At 47.7% G+C, this 7,024-nt stretch overlaps 1 protein-coding gene across 3 annotated transcripts in view; it reads right to left on the reverse strand.

The window, feature by feature from the left end:
• The window catches only part of CNGA3 (cyclic nucleotide gated channel subunit alpha 3), a 46,530-nt gene extending 40,346 nt beyond the window's left edge, over positions 1–6,184 (reverse strand). For 2 of the 3 annotated variants that reach the window (XM_019800437.2, XM_002919972.4), the window contains exon 1: positions 5,863–6,184. The gene's annotated coding sequence lies outside the window, so the exon portion shown is untranslated. Of the gene's footprint in view, positions 1–5,471; positions 5,726–5,862 lie in introns of those variants that run through there. The other variant, XM_019800435.2, reaches the window with a different exon arrangement.
• Positions 6,185–7,024: the final 840 nt, after the last annotated feature.

Below are 7,024 nucleotides of genomic sequence, written 5' to 3' on the forward strand. Positions count from 1 at the left end.
TGACTTTTATGGCTGTGAATCATATCTAAGGAAGTCAAGTTAAATCTAATATCAAAACTTCTTTTATTTATTTTTTTAATTTAAATTCAATTAGCCAACATATAGTACATCATTAGTTTCAGATGTAGAGTTCAGTAATTGATCAGTTGCATATAACACCCGGTGCTCATCACATCACACGCTCCCCTTAATGTCCACCACCCAGTTACTCCATTCCCCACCCCCCTTCCCTCCAGCAACCCTCGGTTTGTTTCCTATAGTTAAGAGTCTCTTATGGTGTTTCTCTCTCTCTGATTTCTTCCCAGTTTTCCCTCCCTTCCCCTACGACCCTCTGTTTTGTTTAATTCCCCATATGAGTGAAACTATATGATATTTGGCTTTGTCTGATTGACTTATTTCTCTCAACATAATACCCTCCAGTTCCATCCATGTTTTTGCAAATGGTAAGATTTCATCCTTTCTAATGGCTGAGTAATATTCCATTGTATATATGAACCATACCTTCTTTATCCATTTCTATGTCGATGGACATCTGGGCTCTTTCCATAGTTTGGCTATTGTGAACATTGCTGCTATAAACATTGGGGTGCAGGTGTCCCTTCAGATCACAACATCTTTATCTTTGGGGTAAATACCTAGTATGTGCAATTACTGGGTGGTAGGGTACCTCTATTTTTACCTTCTTGAGGAACATCCATACTGTTTTCCAGAGTGGCTGTGCCAGCTTGCATTCCCACCAAAACTTCTTTTAAAATGCGAAACTAACAGTATCTGCTACAAGAAACTCACAAAATATAAGTGTAATAAAGGAGAGAAATATCAAAATAGCACATTAATAATGATATTGATCACATTTTTGAGGGCTTGCACTATGCCAGGCACTGCTCTACAGTTTTTCACAAGTCAGAACTCATTTAATCCTCACAATAACCCTATGAGGTAAGTTATTATCCCTGTTTCATAGTTGAGCAAACCAAGACACACGTTTCACACTGCCGGTGCTATCACAGGCAATTTCGCTGTAGGGCTTGCAAAGTTAATACCCCGCCTCTCAAGAAACAAGGCCAATTTCTGGGACCAGTTGGTGTTCAAAGCTGCCTCCATCTGCCCAGTAAAAGTCCAAAAGGGCAGCTCAGGTCTTAGACCATGAGGGTGTGTCCAGTTGTGCTCAGACTGACATTCCAGGTAATGAGGGGAAATGGAGGTCAGAATTCGTGTTCTCCCTTTTCTGTGGAGTGGAGGATAGGCAAACCCAGGAGTGTCCCCACACCAAGATAGAGAGGAGTCCAAGATAGGGTTATTGTGTCTGTTTTCCCAAGCACACCTCTGAATGGCTGTGAGGTAGAGTTCTCTTCTGAACTTTATGCATTTTTATAGCACAAGCAGAGGGAAGTTTGCATATGCCAGCTGCAGATTTTCAATTCCTGTCTGAAAAAAAAAATTAACATTGTTCCTAAGAACAGGAAGAGATTTGGGGTGAAAGAGAAAGCACTGAAATTGTAACAAGATTATCAATTATGTTACTCAACCACCAGACAGAGACCTAGCTCATGCCTAGAAAGTGTCTTAGTCTTCTGCAGAGATGACTCAGAATTAATGGGACTCTGGTTTCCTCTGCTCTAAGTGTACTCAATTTCTAAGGGACTGCTTTGCAATAAGATTCAGCTGCTCAGGTTGAGATTCCAAGAGATTGAAATGGCTTTCCAGATGTTGCTAGAGCTGGAGAACCCAGATCTCTGAAGCCAGGCCTATAGATGCTCTCCTCAGAATTCCATCCCCCCAACACACACACACACACACACACACACACACGATCAACAAGGATGGGCAAGGAACCTCCCTTCCTTCCCCAAGCCAAGGGCATGTTTTTCCTAGCCTAGGTGCAGGCACAGGGGTAGTGTTCTTTTTTAAAAATTAATTTTGGGAATGTGATTATAGAAGTAATTCCCTGTCATTATGAAAAGTAATAAGATGTTCATATCTAACTTTGAGCACTTGGTGCGTCAGGTGCTGTGCTCAGAATTCACTCCAATTACTTCACTTACTCTTCCCAACAACCCACTGAAGCAGGTATTATAACCATTACTTCCAATTTACACATGAAGAAACTGAGACTCAGAATGGTTGAATAACTTGCTCAAAGTCACCTGGTGGCAGAACTAGAAAACAAAAGCCTGTTTGAGTTTAACCCCTACATTGCACTGTTATGATGCAAGAGGGAATGTGTGAAGTCTTGCAAAGGAGAGCAAACGAAGTGCTGTGGGGACTAGATGAGGTCCAGGGTGCAATGCGTGAGGATGCAGTACAGGCAGCGAAGAGCATCGTTGGTACAAAACTACCCAGAATGGCAGCACCCCAACTCCTCGCAAATATGCTCTTCCTCCCTGGAGCCCTGTCTTTGTTAACACCATGAACACCCAAGCCAGCTGTTCACCCAGGATGAGCCTCTACTCCTACTTCTCCCTCACTTGCCCAGATCTCAAATCCCCAAGTCCCCTTAGTTGCACTGCCAACTATCTGTCCCCTCTTTCCCTTCCATCATTCATTCATTAATTCAGAAATGGAGTGAGGGTGGGGGTCCTGGCCTCCCTTCCCAGTATTTTTGAAATAATGGCCTCACCTCTTTAATGCATCCAAGGCTTGGCACTTAGGAGGTGCTCAGTGAGTGTGAAATGAATGAATGAATGAATGAATGAATGAATGAATGAATGAATCTTCTGCACTAACACCAGGGTCTTTCTAAAAAGTAGTCTGAATCATGTCCCTCAGAAACTTTCAGAGGTTTCCTATTTTCTCCAGCATGCAGACTTAGACTAACATTCAAGACTTCTCATAACTTGGATCATATCAGCCTAAAAGGGAAGCTCCATTCAAAACAAATTACTCATGCTTTCCTTAAGTGTGTCGCAAATTTTCTTGTCCCTCCTATTGACAGACTCCCCAAATCTCTCCTTGGACTTCCTGTATTTCTCAGTCTCCCTTCCACGCCAGGTGAGGGCTGAATAACAGGCTCTGGCCAGTGGACACTCCCATGATGCAGGGTCCCCCAGTTCCCTCTAACCTCAGATGCTGCATAAGTGATGGACAGGCTAGCCCCTGGGAGGCTCCAAGTCATTACCAGAGTAGGATCTATCCTCTTCTGACTGGTCCACACATCTCTGGTCCCATTAGTCTGTCTAGAGAGAGGTTTTTCCTCTTTTTCTCCAGTTGAAATTCCTATCATCTTTCAAATTGCAACTAGAGTATGACCTCCTCTGGGACTTAGTCACTCCCCCTCTCTCTACTTTCAGGGCACTATCATTACCTCTATTTCAGCCCAGAGCAGAGCCCAGCTGACAGTGAATATAAGGGCTTGTCTATCACACAACACTGTGAGGTCCAGAGAGCGTGGACTGTGTTTGTTTAATTAATTCTGTCTCCCACTGGACTTAACCTTGTGATTTGTTCTTTGGAGTAGTGTGCACCTAATATTAATTAGGTCAGAGAGAAAAGTATTTACCCGTTGACCTCAATGCAATGGGGGATGGAAAGTGAAAGCTTGACCCATCTGAACCTGGAGGGCGCAGTGGGTGGCAGGGATTAAAGAAGGTTTCAGGTGAACAGGCCTATAGGCAGGGTGTGTGTGTGTGTGGGGGGGTGCTGTTCACAGAGCCTGATCATTGCCATCCACACTCCCCAGGAAATCTGAAGTCTGTGCACAATCTGGGGGAGCTAGCAAAGAGCCTCTGCAGCTTCCAACTGCTTACCTCCTGGGTACCATGGCGATGGCAGATTGTTCACCATGGCAACTCCATTATTAACCAGCCACAGCAACCGCTGGCAGATAGTGAATGAGGACAGAAAAGGCATAAAAACGGGTACATCAAAGACAAGGGGCACATGCAGTCCTGGCCGAAGTCCCAGCTGAAGTGATTGAGATCTTGCTCTGACCAGTCAGTTACCTATAGAGCAGCCATTCACCCTCTCCTGGCATCCCGCGCCCAGCAAGGACCTCATTTATGACTGAACAGAGGCTGAAGAAGAAAAGTGCATGTGTTTGGGCATTCACGTGCAGTAAGGGCAGTTTGTGTCTTCCACGACCCCACTCCTAGCAAAGGAGCTCCCACCAACTCAGTGAAATCCTGGCTGGGTCCCCTGGCCTGGTAGAATTTTCAAGACTTTGACATACAAGACCTGTATGGAGAGCAACAGTGATAGTAGTCACCTCCCCTCTCTTGACCCAACTTTTCACCGCCCCTTCCAATGATTTTTCACTGAGGGATTTTGTGACTTTGTTGCCAGACAATTATATTATTACCGGGTTTTATGAAGGCGTGTGTGTGTGTGTGTGTGTGTGTGTGTGTGTGTGTGTGTCCCGCAGGAGGCAGGGGGTGAGGGGTGGTGCTGGCAGACATTCCATAGAGAAAGTTAAGGGTCTAGACAGCCCAGTCCAGAAGAGAGCCCAAACCCAGGTGGGAGCATCACTGCCCAGTAGTTTGGGGTACCACAGATCATGCCAACCCCAGTTCATCCCTCTGGAAGATTTGGTGAGAAGTGTCCACAGTGGGGCTCTCTGGTTTCCAGGCAAGAGGTTGCAGAGCTTGCACTGGGAGTCCTGAGCAAGCAAATTGCCTGTTGGAGGCACCAGACCCATGGACAGAGGCCCAGCGGTGGGCTTCGGGTCCTTTCTACTCTTCCCCTCCTTCATCCTCAGCCACATTTCTTGTCTAGCTGGAGATACCCACTCTAGAACGACAAAGTTTAAAATCTCAGCAACAGCATAAAGTAGGGCAGTTGTGAATTGAGGAATTACAAGGGGAGGAAAATGAAACAATCCTCCATCTCCCCAGTCACCCAGCCCCAGCTCTTGTCGGGGATTGCTGGGACAGAATCCCTGGGACAGACAGAGTGTGAGGAAAGGCTAGCCCAGCCCCCTTGGGAATAGTGAGGAGGGGGTGGGAGCTGAGCTGGGAGAAGAGCCTGAGGACCAGGACAGAAAGCCCGTATGATTATCGGGTTAGGGGATTGCAAGGGATCAGAGGGCCCGCTGCCCTTCTCCTCAATACCTAAGCACTAAGCCCCAAGGCCCAGAGTGGCCAAGTTCATGGATTATGATTTTTATCAATAAAAAGAAGAAGAAAGAAGAGAAATTGTGATTGCTCACTTCCCTAAATAATTTGAACTCTTTACCTCCTCCTCAGCCCACCTGTCTCTGGATCTCCAATGCAGAGTAGGGTCTAGTGGAGGCAGTCCCTGGACCCCGGTCTGCTGATCTCCCTAGCTCCCACTGCTTCCAAACCACGAATACAACTTCCCCACGCGCTGCATGGACTCGTGGACACTCTGCTGGTCCCTGACCTGAAGCCACAGAAACGAGGCAGCCAAAGAGCTCTTCCAGGATGGGCGGCCATGGAGACATGGGGCCGGGCCTCTGGGTTACAGGGTGTCTTAGGGAGGTGTTCCCGGGATGGTATCATGCCTAGACCTCCTACCTGTTCTCGTCGAAGCCAGTCCAACTCCTTTTGCCTCCTGCCCCAACGGCTCAGCCCGTCTCGCCCAGCGCGGTTGCCAGATGTGAGTACAAGGGATGCTATGGACTTGGGCACAGGGGCCGGCTTTGTCCTGTGATCCCGGCTGGAGGGGTGTGTGTGTGTGCCGGGGATGGGAACAGACGCCAGAGTGGGCCCTTGTTTCTGCCCCTTTCTCTCTCTCTCTCTCCCTCTCTTTAGTCTGCGGACAGCGCCACGCCCGCACTAGTGCTTCGCCGCCCCACTGCCCTGCGCTGACTTCTTTAATCCACCACTTGGCTGAATGGAATCAGCGACCCAGTACATCTCCCAGCGCCCCAGGAACTCCCAGCTTAAGAGCCCCTACAATCCTTACCCGCCAAAGTTTGAGTTCTCTGCGATGCCCCTCTGTCTGACAAAAAGCGTCTCCTCCTCGCTCCCTCCGGGTTCTGCGCAACAGCTCTGGTTTCACTCTCTCCCTCCCCAACGCTCCAGCCCCAGGAGCCTCCTCTGCGGACCACGGAAGGAGTCTGGGGCCTCCCGCTCTCTAGCTCTCTGGGAAAGTCGGGTGAGGCTCTGGAGTCTCAAAGGTGGTCCCGGAAGAGGCAGAAGCCGCCCTTGGTATCAGCATCCCTTCCAAGGGAAAAGGGTGCGAGCCAGGAGCAACAAAACAGGAAAGTCTGCCTCTCAACACTGGACCCTCTCCGAATCGGGAAGCCGCCGCCTTGGACGCTTTGCTGGGGTGTTTTACCAGGAATGTAATCCACACTGGATGAGGACACAGTGGAGATTTGGGAGTCTGAAGTTTAAAGGTGGGAATATATATCCCTTTTAAATCATTTGCAATTTTAGGGAGGGTTTTGGAAACAAATCTCTCTTAGGAATAGTGTGTCTTCTCCTTGCGGAGATTTCTTTCTGCCACAGCAGACATCACCAGATTCCTTGATCTAAACATTAAACCCACCAATCCTGCCAAAAGGAACTTCAACTCCTTTTGGAGAAAATAACTTAAAGCCTCCACATTTCTCCAGACTCACTTTCCCCCACAGAAACCATATATCTAAGGACACACCTCTCCATCAAGGATGAAAACCTAAACTCACCTCCCCCTTCTGGATTGCAGGAGCAGGTCCCGGGAGGAATCCAGCCTTCTTCTCTGGGACAAGGTCTGGAAGCCTTTTGGGTTCCAGGTTCCCATGGCTGACACCCTTATGGGAAGAAACTGCAGGAGCAGATCCCACAGCAGCCCGAAAATGAGAGGACTTGGAGCTCATGGTATGTCCTGAACATACCAATTAAATTGTCTATTCATGGAACAGATTGCCTTTAGAAGGCTTAAGTTCTTGAGTTCATGCAACACTTGAGCAAGTGTATATTATTCACTGGAGAAATAAAGAATTAGAATCACACACACACACACACACACACACACACACACACACACACACCTCAAAGAAGGAAAGCAAAACCCAGAAAAATTCTCCCCAAGGAAAAGTCAGGCTTAATTGTTCAGATTCAAGGGATTCTGGTAGTGGGAA

This window comes from Ailuropoda melanoleuca, chromosome 4, assembly GCF_002007445.2.
Source record: "Ailuropoda melanoleuca isolate Jingjing chromosome 4, ASM200744v2, whole genome shotgun sequence".
Classification (NCBI taxonomy): Eukaryota; Metazoa; Chordata; class Mammalia; order Carnivora; family Ursidae; genus Ailuropoda; species Ailuropoda melanoleuca.